The 16,617-nt window shown below is 38.1% G+C and overlaps 1 protein-coding gene and 1 long non-coding RNA gene across 5 annotated transcripts in view; both read right to left on the reverse strand.

The window, feature by feature from the left end:
- The window catches only part of LOC109398403 (uncharacterized), a 698,553-nt gene that overhangs the window by 250,354 nt on the left and 431,582 nt on the right, over positions 1-16,617 (reverse strand). The gene's annotated exons all lie outside the window — the stretch shown is intronic.
- On the reverse strand, positions 2,778-12,461 carry LOC109398632 (uncharacterized). 4 transcript variants are annotated; one of them, XR_009998048.1, is made up of 7 exons: positions 6,454-12,457; positions 6,120-6,388; positions 5,941-6,048; positions 5,664-5,791; positions 5,330-5,598; positions 4,895-5,257; positions 2,778-3,113 (listed from the first exon to the last, which is right to left on the reverse strand). It is a non-coding gene; the product is annotated as an uncharacterized LOC109398632 (long non-coding RNA). The 4 variants fall into 4 exon arrangements; XR_009998047.1 differs by having other exon boundaries at positions 5,664-5,794; XR_009998046.1 differs by having other exon boundaries at positions 5,320-5,598; positions 5,664-6,048; positions 6,454-12,461.

Consider the following 16,617-nt stretch of genomic DNA (forward strand, 5'->3'; position numbering starts at 1 on the left):
CTTGGTGAACCTTCGGCATGACTAGTTCTGGTGATTTGGAGAAATAGTTCTATTTTCAAAGTAGATGCATTTTGTGTTACCAAACAACTTCAGAGGACTTGGTGAACCTTCTGTATGACTAGTTCTGGCGATTAAGAGAAATCGTTCTATATTCAAAGATGCATTTTGCGTCACCAAACAACTTCAGAGGACTTGGTGAACCTTCGGCATGACTAGTTCTGGCGATTAAGAGAAATCGTTCTATATTCAAAATAGATGCATTTTGTGTCACCAAACAACTTCAGAGGACTTGGTGAACCTTCGGCATGACTAGTTCTGGCGATTAAGAGAAATCGTTCTATATTCAAAATAGATGCATTTTGTGTCACCAAACAACTTCAGAGGACTTGGTGAACCTTCGGCATGACTAGTTCTGGCGATTAAGAGAAATCGTTCTATATTCAAAATAGATGCATTTTGTGTCACCAAACAACTTCAGAGGACTTGGTGAACCTTCGGCATGACTAGTTCTGGCGATTAAGAGAAATCGTTCTATATTCAAAATAGATGCATTTTGTGTCACCAAACAACTTCAGAGGACTTGGTGAACCTTCGGCATGACTAGTTCTGGCGATTAAGAGAAATCGTTCTATATTCAAAATAGATGCATTTTGTGTCACCAAACAACTTCAGAGGACTTGGTGAACCTTCGGCATGACTAGTTCTGGCGATTAAGAGAAATCGTTCTATATTCAAAATAGATGCATTTTGTGTCACCAAACAACTTCAGAGGACTTGGTGAACCTTCGGCATGACTAGTTCTGGCGATTAAGAGAAATCGTTCTATATTCAAAATAGATGCATTTTGTGTCACCAAACAACTTCAGAGGACTTGGTGAACCTTCGGCATGACTAGTTCTGGCGATTAAGAGAAATCGTTCTATATTCAAAGTAGATGCATTTTGTGTCACCAAACAACTTCAGAGGACTTGGTGAACCTTCTGTATGACTAGTTCTGGCGATTAAGAGAAATCGTTCTATATTCAAAGATGCATTTTGCGTCACCAAACAACTTCAGAGGACTTGGTGAACCTTCGGCATGACTAGTTCTGGTGATTTGGAGAAATAGTTCTATTTTCAAAGTAGATGCATTTTGTGTTACCAAACAACTTCAGAGGACTTGGTGAACCTTCTGTATGACTAGTTCTGGCGATTAAGAGAAATCGTTCTATATTCGAAGATGCATTTTGTGTTACCAAACAACTTCAGAGGACTTGGTGAACCTTCGGCATGACTAGTTCTGGTGATTTGGAGGAATCCTTCTATATTCAAAGTAGATGCATTTTGTGTCACCAAACAACTTCAGAGGACTTGGTGAACCTTCGGCATGACTAGCTCGGGTGATTAGGAGGAATCGTTCTATATTCAAAGTAGATGCATTTTGTGTCACCAAACAACTTCAGAGGACTTGGTGAACCTTCGGCATGACTAGTTCTGGCGATTAAGAGAAATCGTTCAATATTCAAAGTAGATGCATTTTGTGTCACCAAACAACTTCAGAGGACTTGGTGAACCTTCTGTATGACTAGTTCTGGCGATTAAGAGAAATCGTTCTATATTCAAAGATGCATTTTGCGTCACCAAACAACTTCAGAGGACTTGGTGAACCTTCGGCATGACTAGTTCTGGTGATTTGGAGAAATAGTTCTATTTTCAAAGTAGATGCATTTTGTGTTACCAAACAACTTCAGAGGACTTGGTGAACCTTCTGTATGACTAGTTCTGGCGATTAAGAGAAATCGTTCTATATTCGAAGATGCATTTTGTGTTACCAAACAACTTCAGAGGACTTGGTGAACCTTCGGCATGACTAGTTCTGGTGATTTGGAGAAATAGTTCTATTTTCAAAGTAGATGCATTTTGTGTCACCAAACAACTTCAGAGGACTTGGTGAACCTTCGGCATGACTAGCTCGGGTGATTTGGAGAAATAGTTCTATTTTCAAAGTAGATGCATTTTGTGTCACCAAACAACTTCAGAGGACTTGGTGAACCTTCTGTATGACTAGTTCTGGCGATTAAGAGAAATCGTTCTATTTTCAAAACAGAAAAATGTTGTTTTGACTACCTACATGTCATAACATAAAGAAATTCAGCGATTAGACTGGGTATTTTTGTTTCAATATATGTACTTACCCGCATGCACGAACTGCTGATGTATGATGTCCTCCGTATGGTTTAGGATTAGACTTCCAACCTACGCTTTGATAAGATACACCTGGGCAACTTGAAGCTGGTTTGGCAAAATTATACGCAAAGTTTTGAAAAAGATTTCAATACAATTTGGAAATGTATCCTTTACTAAGAGATTGTTTGATCCAAAAACTATTTTGTTATGACATTCAAATAGATTATCATGATAAGATAACTTAATGTTAATCCACTTATGATCTTATCCCACCGTCTCAAATTGCCCCGTTGTACCTTAGTTTGATTTTTAACTATTAAACATTCCTATAACAACTGAAGTGACTGCCCATAACTGCATATTTGTAACATTTGCATTTTTCACTAGTATTGAGTTAATACCAGGGATGATCAACGAAACAGAAGTACCTACTTTCAATTACCCTAATAAAATTTTAAAGTTTGTTCAAGGATATTTGAAATAAGTCATTTTGTCTCAATGTTGAGTGCATGTAATTGCATAACAGTCACACTGAAAAAATAGCCAGACTTTAAAGCGTGCAATCATTTTTATTAAGGTTTTATTTATTTTCTGGCTATTGGTTCAGCATACAAAAAGTGCTGTAGATAATTTTATCGCTAAACGATTGATTTGGAGTTTATGTTTTTTTTTTTTAATTTCGGTTTATTCACATGCAAGCGAAAATGGTAATTTGCCTATTTTTGTCGATTGTTACTGATATGCGATTATGGGCAGATGTAGTTATTCATACAACTAGTAGCCCCAGCCTATGTAATTTCGGATGACTTTATAGAGCCCAACAAAACACCTCACCCCCACCCACCGCATTTTTTTTTATTAATATTATATAAAAACAGAAAGAAATATTACAAAGCATTTGATAAATGAGACCGGTGAAGAAGCTGCTCCATGATTAGCAGAAGTGCCTGAAATGGATTTTTAAAACTTAGAAAAGAACTTGTCGAAAATACCAATACCCGAATACCAGATCCCAACACATCATCTACTCATCGACTTCAAGGGGGCATACGACAGTATGGACCACGCAGATCTATGGAAAATCATGGACGAGAACAACTTTCGCGGGAAGATTACAAAACTGATATAGGGGAAATTGCCTATTCTCGGCCGTTTTGATCTCTTCGTCTTTGGGGGTTTTTTGAAACCTATTGAACTCAGAGTTGGTCTCAAATCCTTCCCAACTATGCTGAATTATATAGCCAAGTTTCAGGCAATTTGGCTGACAAAAACCCCTCATGACGAAGAGAACAAACCTGCCGATAATACCCATTGTCACCCTAAGTGACGAAGGACGATTTGCAAAACTACGTAAGGATTTTGGCTGAACTGTACAGTTCATTACAATCTCAACGGGGACTTCAATTCTACATGATTGAACACTACTATGTAACTCATCCACAAGACAAAACTCAGCTGATATTGCTTATTTACCGAATGATTACAAAGTGTCACTTTATATTATTGAACTTAATGACTATTGTAATGAAATATATTTAAAGCTTTGATTTGTAGCAGATTGAACAGCAATCAATTGTTGGATTTCTAATTAATAAAATGTCTGCCAAAAGAGTTGGTCTACCAATGCCTCTACGCTACACTGGGTACGATCTTTACGAAATCTGGCCAATTTGTCTGTTTTGCGCATGACATTGATATTATTGCTAGAAGATATTGTTTCGGAACGTAGCAGAACTGTACACCTAGGGACAATTTAAATATCACGTCCATCATTTTTCAGAATTTTTAGATCCCTCTCCCCCTTTGTCACGCGTTTTCGTATACCTAATATATGCAGTGTCACACTTTTTCAGACCCTCCCTCCCCTCTAAACGATGGACATCATATTAGAATGACCCCCTATCTAAAACGAGGAGCTAGACAGGACAAGCCTTGGCAGCAATGTTGCGATTCTTTTGATGTGGTAGTGGTAGAAGAATTCATCTACTTCGTTTCCTTGCTAACAACAACGTGAGTCGTGAAATACAAATAATCAGTGGAAGACTTTAAGTGCAACGAGGATATCTTCGAGGTAGTTGAGTTCAAGTTCTATACCTCGGATACTTACTGATGACTGATAACAATGTGAAATACAAAGGGCATCATCAGTGGAAGCCGTGCCTACCATTGATTCCTGAAGAAATTGCAGTCTAAAAAGATTCACCTCCGCATCATTTACAAGACGCCAATAAGACCAGTAGTCCTCTACCGACAAGAGACTTTAACCATGCTCGAGGAGGACTTGCCAGCATTTTAAGTTTCCGAGCGACGAGTCCTAGAGACGATATTTGGCGGCATGCAGGAGAACGGTATGTGGCAGTGAAGGATGAAGCACTAGCTCGCTCTACGGTGCACCCAATATCCTGAAAGTGGCTAAAGCTGACCGGATACGCTGGGCAGGGCAGGTTGCGAGAATGCCGGACAACAATCCGGCAACGTTGATATTTACTAATTATCCGGTTGCCACAAAAAGGCGTGCACAGAGAACACGATGGGTGGACTAGGTGCAACGTGAAAGCGCTCATAGAACACTAGAGGAAGCAGGATTTGTCTCAGTCAAGTAAGAAACAAAAGATGTAACAATAAAAATCTTTTTCGTAGAAAAATCCAGCTGGAACCAAACACCAGTAATATAATGGTCTGGTGCAATTTCTGATAGAATTTCCAAAGCAATATTAGGTAGACTTACCTTTATCGTCGCAAACTACGTTCGATTCCCTGGTCAGCTGTTTCTCCATCTCCTGTTGGGTCACTACCGCATGCTACGTGCTGGTTTACAGCGAGTTGATTGAGATTCCACCGGTCTATTCGTTTTCCTATTTCAGCTTGACCACCTGTTCGTACTGCGCCTTGCCCTGCAACTTGTTCCATTCACCGTTGCAGAACAAGAGAAACGCCGACAGAACAATTCGGTGCGTTGGGGTCTTAGAATTTTGTCACGTACCTACTTCTGCGTCTCCAAATCAAAACGCTAATTCCGGAGCTTGTTCTTTTCGCGGCAGCTTTACACGAAAAATACGCTGCCATATCGTGGCAGACCGTCTACACCAACCTAAGGATAAAAGAAAGATTCGTTAATAATTCAATAATTCCCCCATTACTTTATATTATTACATCATCTAACCTAATGTTTTTCGCCTTACTAGTAGAATCGTTTTCACAACGAGAACGGTAATTTACTGTACGAATCCATCAGAACTTCGCAGCAGAATAGACCCAGAGCACACCCAGAGGCTAGTTGTGGAGCACCTTCGAAAATGAAGTAGGTATGGGTCGAGGAAAATTCTAGCTGGCAGCAAATCGATGACTGACGAACGCTCAGAAAGGTGGCTGTCTACGGCACGTCTCACTACGGCACCAGACCGGTCATCAAGCTCCGGCATGTCAGCCAAGCTGGAATAAATGTTAGATTTTTAATATGCAGCGAAAGATTCTCATATTTATGCGATAATACTTACAATATTAACAATTTAAGCAATGTTCACCGCTGCTCTTTGGTGTTTTGTTTTCACTTGTTTATTTCGCGCGCGCGAACGAGGTTCGGTTTGACAGGTGTTCTTCAGACACTGAATCAAAAATTTCTGTCCTTCTTGATATGCATGATTCGGAAAGATTAGAAATGATTCAATTCAAAAAAGATTAAACTCAAAAGATCAGAGTGTCATCCCTTCGAGAACAAGAGAAACGCCGACAGAACAATTCGGTGCGTTGGGGTCTTAGAATTTTGTCACGTACCTACTTCTGCGTCTCCAAATCAAAACGCTAATTCCGGAGCTTGTTCTTTTCGCGGCAGCTTTACACGAAAAATACGCTGCCATATCGTGGCAGACCGTCTACACCAACCTAAGGATAAAAGAAAGATTCGTAATAATTCAATAATTCCCCCATTACTTTATATTATTACATCATCTAACCTAATGTTTTTCGCCTTACTAGTAGAATCGTTTTCACAACGAGAACGGTAATTTACTGTACGAATCCATCAGAACTTCGCAGCAGAATAGACCCAGAGCACACCCAGAGGCTAGTTGTGGAGCACCTTCGAAAATGAAGTAGGTATGGGTCGAGGAAAATTCTAGCTGGCAGCAAATCGATGACTGACGAACGCTCAGAAAGGTGGCTGTCTACGGCACGTCTCACTACGGCACCAGACCGGTCATCAAGCTCCGGCATGTCAGCCAAGCTGGAATAAATGTTAGATTTTTAATATGCAGCGAAAGATTCTCATATTTATGCGATAATACTTACAATATTAACAATTTAAGCAATGTTCACCGCTGCTCTTTGGTGTTTTGTTTTCACTTGTTTATTTCGCGCGCGCGAACGAGGTTCGGTTTGACAGGTGTTCTTCAGACACTGAATCAAAAATTTCTGTCCTTCTTGATATGCATGATTCGGAAAGATTAGAAATGATTCAAAAAGATTCAAAAAAGATTAAACTCAAAAGATCAGAGTGTCATCCCTTCGGTTTGAAGAGAGCATGCATGAAATTAAAAAGAACGGAATGAATCGGTGCCGTATTTGCTTGTTTTCGAATAGGATAAATATGGGAGCGTGAGATTACTGATGGCACACATACCCTATATCGTGCAAAAAAATACTGCATGCCCAAGGAAATAAAGCCAATTTTCTTTACGAAAAGTTCCTGGATCGACCGTCATTCTCAGCTGAATACCCATGCCTGTACAGCTGTAACCATGGTGCTGAAGCCATTGCCTGCAAATATACGGCGTATCTAGAGCAATCATTACTTTCCATGCAAATCTAATGTTGATTTGAAGTGGAAATGGGCAATTATCGAGTCAAATTATGATTATACTGGTATTATCTTGGTTCAGTCGCAAAATTGCACATTTCCACTTTAAATCAACCATGCAAAGTAAAGATGCTTATATTCTGGGATGTTCTAGGTATTCCAAACTGTCCTATAGTAAAGTCCTTCAAATCTACAAGAATAATTTTATGTATTTTCGCCACAATTAATAGCATTGCATAACCTACTGAGATCCGTGAAGCTCTTGACATCTACTATGCCATTTATAGACACTATAGGGATATTCCAGGTCAGCCAAACTACCTTGGAGTTCAGGACTTCAGGTCTACACTCGTAACAGTATCCATATCTGTTATACTGAAAAACGCTGCATAATCAACTGTAGTTACTGGAACAATCTGAAGTCTACAAGCTTATTATAAACCTTTGGGACATCTAGGGTCGCCCAAATTGTTCTATAATAAAGTCCTTCAAATCTACAAGAACAACTTTATGTGTTTTCACCATATATAATAGTATTGTATAACACAGCGCAACATTTTTTTGTCTCAAGAGCAAACTTATGTGTCTCCGAAGGATTTTGGGCCGCTGAATCCGAATCCGGGCTCAGATTTGCTCCAACACGTCACAATTTTGAGCTATACCTCAATTTATAGGGCAAAATATGCGATTTTGGGCTTTTTTGACTGCAAGTTATTAAGCATGGAAATATTTTTTTTAATCAATCAAAAGGTTAATTGGTTGATTAACATCTAAATTAACAACTCATGCAAAATATTTCGTTTTACCTAATCAAATTTGATAGATTTATGCATTTTATGTTAGTATGAAAACTTGCATGCAACTTTTGGAGGGTGACTTGTATGGGAAATATCGTACCTAGAATAAATCGCTTAAAACTATCAAATTCGATTTGGTAAAACGAAATATTTAGCATGAGTCGTTAATTTAGATGTTAATTGACCAATCAACCTTTTGATTGATTAAAAAAAAATATTTACATGCTTAATAACTTGCAGTCAAAAAAGCCCAAAATCGCATATTTTGCCCTATAAATTGAGGTATAGCTCAAAATTGTGACGTGTTGGAGCAAATCTGAGCCCGGATTCGGATTCAGCGGCCCAAAATCCTTCGGAGGCACTTAAGTTTGCTCTTGAGACAGACCAAACGTTATTTTTTGTTACGCTGTGTAATCTGCTAGGGTCCGCGGAGCTCTTGCAATCTCAAATGTCATTCAGAGACACTACAAGGATATTCCAGGTCAGCCAAACTATATTGGAGTTCAGGACTTCAGGTCTACACTTGTAACAACAGCCATATCTGTTATACTGAGTAACGTTGCATATTTATCCGTGGTTACTGGACCGATCTGAAGTCTACTTTTTTATTATAACCCTTTGGGACATTCAGGTTTGTCCAAACTGTTCTATAATGAAGTCCTGTAAATCTACAAGAATAACTTTATGTGTTTTGCCAAAGTCCTTGAAAACTCAAGTGTCATTTAGAGACACTACAGGGATATTCCAGGTCAGCCAAACTACCTTGGAGTTCAGGACTTCAGGTCTACACTCGTAACAGTATCCATATCTGTTATATTGAGTAACGCTGCACAATCAACCGCAGTTACTGGAGCAATCTGAAGTCTACTTTTTTGTAATAAACCTTTGGGACATTCACGGTCGTCCAAACTGTTCTATAATGAAGTCCTTCAAATCTTTAAGAAAAACTTCATTTGTTTTCATCATAAATAATAGCATAGAATAATCTGCTGAGATCCGTGAAGCTCTTGAAATCTCAAATGTCATTTAGAGACACTATGGGAATGTTCCTTTCAGGTCAGCCAAACTATCTATGAGTTCAGAGCTTCAGGTCTACACTCGTAACATCAGCTATATCTGACATTCTGAGTAACGTTTCATAATCAATAGCGGTGACTGGACCAACCTGAAGTCTTCTATATGAGGGGCCCTGAATCAAAGGGGTGTAAGTGACCATTTTGTCGATTTTGAGCTGAGCATAACATAAAATTCTTTAGATTTCAAGCTTTCAGGAACTTTTTTAAGATTGTTTCTACGATGATTGGAAAAATTACAATAAATCATAGAAACTTGGGTTCATTATGTAGCTCCATACATTTTGTATGGGATGAAAAATTGGTCAAAAACTTTAAACATCATTTACTCGAAAGTGGGTAACTTACACCCCTTTGCTTCTAACCCCCTCATATATTATTATGAACCTTTGGGACATTGAGGGTCGTCCAAATTATCTTGAAGCTTAGATCTTGATAGTAACAGTAGTTATTCTCACAATGAACTTTGGACTATAATCTGTAATCCCCAAGGGGACGGCAACCTATTTTTTCACTATGGAGTTTGACAGATTGGATTGTGCCTCCTTACGTGGAGCATAAATTTATGCTCCAGCCAAAATATTCACCAACACAGTCGTGAAATTGGAATGTTTACCTTTTTACGAGGGATATCGGTGCAAAACGCTCACATCACATTAGATCTCATAAAAGTGTTGATCATGAAAAAGCTGCATCATTTGATAATTTCCAATTTGAGAGTGTCGATATTTAGATAAAGTTCCTACAGAGAGTGATAATTGTTTGTGAAAAGTCACACAATACTTTTTTTTGTAAACTTTGTTCGCCGAAGTGCGTTTTTCCTTATTTTCTCCCGCTGCTGTATTGAGTGAATGTTGGTATTAGTGTGCTCTGGTTGCGCATGATAAGCGGCAAATAGTTTTGAGATATTCCAGATCAACATCACTACTCCGGAGGCCACAGCTTCAGGTCTACACTTGTGATAATAGCTTTTTTGTAATTTCTCATCGTAATAGGCTGTTTTACCTCACGCAAATCTGACAGGAAAAGGCCTACTTTCCCACACCAAATTAACAGTGCTGTAATGGTTTATTACAGCACTGATTTGCGTTGCGTAATGAATCATTACAGCACTGTTTTCAGTTTTGGTCAACTTCTTGATGCTTTCTGGATGCAGTTTTGAAAAATTGTAACAACTGCACAGTATAACCTGTTATGTTCAGATTTTCTTAAACATGGCTATGAACACCAGTGGGCAGTTTGATGAAAAAGTTTTGTTAAAAACTATCCTCAAGGGTAATTTATGAACTTGCAAAAAACGTTGTACGCAACTCGGTGCAGAACTCGATTTTTCCAGCACTCGTCGTAATTATCCAACTCGGCAAGCCTCGTTGGATAAATGTACGACTCGTGCTGTAAAAATCGTCATTCGGCACCTTGTTGCGTAAACTACTATTACCACTACGTTAAGGTGTTACATAATCCACTGTACTTACCAAAGCAGTTAGAGAAACAATGCGCGTTGTTCTATGTTTTTGGGATATTATGGGCTTCATAACAGTAGGTTAGTTGATAAAAACAACCTTAGTAACTTTCAGAAGACTTGCTGGACATGATAGATTACAAACGGTAGCTTTTAATGAAAGAAGTTACCGTTACACCCGTAGACTTTAGTATAGTTTGGATGACCTAGGATATCTCAACTGATCTGATATTGTCCATTTACCTTTCAGAAGACTTACTGGGCATGATAGACTACAAGTCGTAGCTTTGTATAATGAAATAAGTTACCGTTACACCCACAGACTTTAGGATCTAAACTCAAGAACACAGTTTGGATGACTTAGGATATTCCGACTGATCTGATATTGTCTATTGAATTTTCAGAAGACTTACTGGACATGATAGATTACAAATCGTTGCTTTGTGTAAAGAAAGAAGTTACCGTTACACCCGCAGACTTTAGGATCTAAACTCAAGAACAGTTTGGATGACCTAGGATATTCCGACTGATCTGATACTGTCTATTGAACTTACAGAAGACTTTACTGGACATGATAGATTACAAATTGTAGCATTGTGTAGTGAAAGAAGTTACCGTTACACCCATAGACTTAAGGATCTAAACTCAAGAATAGTTTGGATGACCTAGGATATCCCGACTGAGCTGATAGTGTCTATTGAACTTTCAGAATACTTGCTGGACATGATAGATTACAAATCGCAGCTTTGTATAATGAAAGAAGTTACCGTTACATCCGCAGATTTAAGGATCTAAACTCAAGAACAGTTTGGATGACCTAGGATACCCCGACTGATCTGATGCTGTCTATTTATCTTTCAGAAGATTTGCTGGACATGATAGATTACAAATCGCAGCTTTGTGTAATGAAAGCAGTTACCGTTACACCCATAGACTTTAGGATCTAAACTCAAGAACAGTTTAGATGACCTAGGATATTCCGACTGATCTGATACTGTCTATTGAACATACAGAAGACATTACTGGACATGATAGATTACAAGTTGTAGCTTTGTGTAGTGAAAGGTAACGGTAACGGTAAGGTAGGTAACGGTAACACACCCATAGACTTTAGGTCATCCAACTAGGATATCTCGACTGATCTGATACTGTCTATTGAACTTTCAGAATACTAACTGGATATGATAGATTACAAATCGTACCTTTGTATAATGAAAGAAGTTACCGTTACATCCGCAGACTTTAGGATCTAAACTCAATAACAGTTTGGATGATCTAGGATATTTCTACTGATCTGATATTGTTTATTCATTTTTCAGAAGACTTGCTGGACACGATAGATTACAAATCGTAGCTTTGTGTAAATAAAGAAGTTACCGTTGCACCCGCAGACTTTAGGATCTAAACTCAAGAACAGTTTGGATGAGCTAGGATATTCCGACTGATCTGATACTGTCTATTGAACATACAGAAGACATTACTGGACATGATAGATTACAAGTTGTAGCTTTATGTAGTGAAAGAAGTTACCGTTACACCCATAGACTTTAGGATTTAAACTCAAGGACAGTTTGGATGAACTAGGATATCCCAACTGATCTGATATTGTCCATTTACCTTTCAGAAGACTTGTTTGACATGATGGATTACAAATCGCAGCTTTGTATAATGAAAGAAGTTACCGTTGCACCCGCAGACTTTAGGATCTAAACTCAAGAACAGTTTGGATGAGCTAGGATATTCCGACTGATCTGATACTGTCTATTGAACTTACAGAAGACATACTGGACATGATAGATTACAAATTGTAGCTTTGTGTAGTTAAAGAAGTTACCGTTACACCCATAGACTTAAGGATCTAAACTCAAGGACAGTTTGGATGACCTAGGATACCCTGACTGATCTGATTCTGTCTTTTGAACTCTCAGATGATTTACTGGACATGATAGATTACAAATCGTAGCTTTGTATAATGAAAGAAGTTACCGTTGCACCCATAGACTTAAGGATCTAAACTCAAGAATAGTTTGGATGACCTAGGATGTCCAGAAAAAATATTCCGCATAATATTCTACCGTGTTTGTACTATTGAATACCAAAAATACAGAAAAACGTAGAAAAAACTCCAGAATAACGCTTGGAAAAATTCCGGCTTCAAAGGGTTAAGGTAAATGTCACGGACTACCTTCGAACAATGCTATTTGATATTCACCCCATGAATATCATTGGCATTTTCGAAGGTAGTCCGTGACATTTATTTTAAATAGTCGAAAAAGATTGGTTTTCCGTGATTTCCTTGTAGAGCTGGTCTATCCGCACAAGTTTTTCATATACCATATTATCAGGTTGAGCTTCTAAAATGAACTGGATATGGTTGAATTTAGATATGTCGAAATGGCATTTTCAGCCTTGGATATAACTACTAGGACGATCGTTTGGCACAAACTTTGAAAGGTTTCCTCAAGAATGATGAAACATATAACGTGAAAATAACGCTTGGAATAATCATTGAAATGATAAAACAAGAAAATAATTGAAGCAACTTGTATAAAATATATGGTACATTTACAAAAGCCATTCATTTCCACATTAAAAAAATTTTATGTACTTTTTTTTAACAGGTGATAATGTCAACCAACAGTGATTATATCAAACCTCAAACAAACTGCAATCGATAAATGGAAGTTATCTTAATATATTTACCAGTAAGAATACTGGGCAAATGATTTTTTTCGAAAAACTGAAAAAGCAAATATATAGGTAATAGCAATATATTATCCGCTTCTAACCTTAGACTTTGTCGGCGCTACTCTGAGGACAACCGCACGCTATGGCTCTGACGATTTTCTATTATACATAAGGCAATTTCGCAGCTAAATCCTAAAAATTAAAAACTCAAAAAGTTAAATTGATTGGCTTTTGAAAATCCAAAGCTATAATTTCGAATCAATAATTAGTTTGCGCACAGTACAACTAGAAAATTGGAACAAAACATATCGTATCAGAAAGTTTTCACTTATCGCAATTCGTTGATTATTTTATGACTCGTTCTAGGTACTCCCGTCAACCATGGTGGACCAACAACTCTGAACACAGAAATCATCAATCAACTACAAGAAGTACTAGCATCTGTTTATATAGCATCCCCTCCCATCTGTTATAATCAATGCCTTGTAATATTTCTTTCTTTTTTAACATGTGCACAAATATTAATAAAAAAATCTGTGGGGGGTGGGCGTTTGACTAGTCTCTGTAATTGATCCAAAAATTCCCCGGAAGCTGGCGAACTCACTGGTAAAATTCTTGGTTGATCTTGATTCACCTAAGAACATCTCAAGTAGTGCCAGCTAAATTGGCTTTGAGTTACAAATTTATATAACGCTTAAAAGTTAGTGTTTTTTTTTATTATTTTTATAACTTTAATCAGAACTCTCAGTAAGCAGGTTTACCATTTTCTATGTAAATGAGGTTTAACGCAAAACACTTAGAACTTATAAAACTACCTATGGTGTCCATAAGGATAAGACATTATTCCAATATAGGCGAATTTGTGGCTAAGAAAGTTCACCATGTCCTCCCACATTGCGAGGTGACGCAAAATACTTAGAACTTATGGAATTACCCATGGTGTCCATAAGACTTTCTTCCAATATAGGAGAATTTTTTGCTAATAAAGTTCACCATGTCCTCCTACATTTCGAGGTGACGCAAAACTTGGAAGTTATGGAATTACCCATGGTGTCCATAAGACTTTCTTCCAATATAGAAGATTTTGTTGCTAAAAAGGTTCACCCTGTCCTCCAACATTGCGAGGTGACGCAAAATACTTAGAACTTATGGAATTACCCATGGTGTCCATAAGACTTTCTTCCAATATAGAAGATTTTGTTGCTAAGAAGGTTCACCATGTCCTCCTACATTGCGAGGTGACGCAAAACTTTGAAGTTATGGAATTACCCATGGTGTCCATAAGACTTTCTTCCAATATGTAAGATTTTATTGCTAAGAAGGTTCACCATGTCCTCCCACATTGCAAGGTGACGCAAAACTTGGAACTTATGGAATTACCCATGGTGTCCATAAGACTTTCTTCCAATATAGAAGATTTTGTTGCTAAAAAGGTTCACCCTGTCCTCCCACATTGCGAGGTGACGCAAAATACTTAGAACTTATGGAATTACCCATGGTGTCCATAAGACTTTCTTCCAATATGTAAGATTTTGTTGCTAAAAAGGTTCACCCTGTCCTCCCACATTGCGAGGTGACGCAAAATACTTAGAACTTATGGAATTACCCATGGTGTCCATAAGACTTTCTTCCAATATAGGAGATTTTTTTGCTAAGAAAGTTCACCATGTCCTCCTTTATTGCGAGGTGACGCAAAACTTGGAACTTATGGAATTACCCATGGTGTCCATAAGACTTTCTTCCAATATGTAAGATTTTATTGCTAAGAAGGTTCACCATGTCCTCCCACATTGCGAGGTGACGCAAATCACTTAGAACTTATGGAATTACCCATGGTGTCCATAAGACTTTCTTCCAATATGTAAGATTTTATTGCTAAGAAGGTTCACCATGTCCTCCCACATTGCGAGGTGACGCAAATCACTTAGAACTTATGGAATTACCCATGGTGTCCATAAGACTTTCTTCCAATATGTAAGATTTTATTGCTAAGAAGGTTCACCATGTCCTCCCACATTGCGAGGTGACGCAAATCACTTAGAACTTATGGAATTACCCATGGTGTCCATAAGACTTTCTTCCAATATGTAAGATTTTATTGCTAAGAAGGTTCACCATGTCCTCCCACATTGCGAGGTGACGCAAATCACTTAGAACTTATGGAATTACCCATGGTGTCCATAAGACTTTCTTCCAATATAGGAGTTTTTTTTTGCTAAGAAAGTTCACCATGTCCTCCTACATTGCGAGGTGACGCAAAACTTGGAACTTATGGAATTACCCATGGTGTTCATAAGACTTTCTTCCAATATGTAAGATTTTGTTGCTAAGAAGGTTCACCATGTCCTCCCACATTGCGAGGTGACGCAAAACTTGGAACTTATGGAATTACCCATGGTGTCCATAAGACTTTCTTCCAATATGTAAGATTTTGTTGCTAAGAAGGTTCACCATGTCCTCCCACATTGCGAGGTGACGCAAAACTTGGAACTTATGGAATTACCCATGGTGTCCATAAGACTTTCTTCCAATATAGAAGATTTTGTTGCTAAAAAGGTTCACCCTGTCCTCCCACATTGCGAGGTGACGCAAATCACTTAGAACTTATGGAATTACCTATGGTGTCCATAAGACTTTCTTCCAATATAGGGGATTTTTTTTTGCTAAGAAAGTTCACCATGTCCTCCCACATTGCGAGGTGACGCAAAATACTTAGAACTTATGGAATTACTCATGGTGTCCATAAGACTTTCTTCCAATATAGAAGATTTTGTTGCTAAAAAGGTTCACCCTGTCCTCCCACATTGCGAGGTGACGCAAAATACTTAGAACTTATGGAATTACCCATGGTGTCCATAAGACTTTCTTCCAATATAGGAGTTTTTTTTTGCTAAGAAAGTTCACCATGTCCTCCTACATTGCGAGGTGACGCAAAACTTGGAACTTATGGAATTACCCATGGTGTTCATAAGACTTTCTTCCAATATGTAAGATTTTGTTGCTAAGAAGGTTCACCATGTCCTCCCACATTGCGAGGTGACGCAAAACTTGGAACTTATGGAATTACCCATGGTGTCCATAAGACTTTCTTCCAATATGTAAGATTTTGTTGCTAAAAAGGTTCACCCTGTCCTCCCACATTGCGAGGTGACGCAAAATACTTAGAACTTATGGAATTACCCATGGTGTCCATAAGACTTTCTTCCAATATAGGAGATTTTTTTGCTAAGAAAGTTCACCATGTCCTCCTTTATTGCGAGGTGACGCAAAACTTGGAACTTATGGAATTACCCATGGTGTCCATAAGACTTTCTTCCAATATAGAAGAATTTGTTGCTAAGAAGGTTCATCCTGTCCCCCCGTTTGATTTTACTGGAATGTCAACTATTGAGGGAAATAACAATGCAGTTTTATTTCACTTGAACGCTTGAATGTTTAAGATTTTATTTATATATTAGATAATAAATGTGTGCAATGCCATTGAGGCCTCATTTATGTTGCAGAACTACAAAATGATTTACTTTTTCAAAACTGGACATTTCGGCAGAGTTCAAATAAGAATAGTTTTATACATTGAATTATGTGAAAAGTAATTTATACATGTCGGATCTGCTCGGTTGGTCGTGACGGAGCAAT

This window comes from Aedes albopictus, chromosome 2 (genome assembly GCF_035046485.1).
Source record: "Aedes albopictus strain Foshan chromosome 2, AalbF5, whole genome shotgun sequence".
NCBI lineage: Eukaryota > Metazoa > Arthropoda > Insecta > Diptera > Culicidae > Aedes > Aedes albopictus.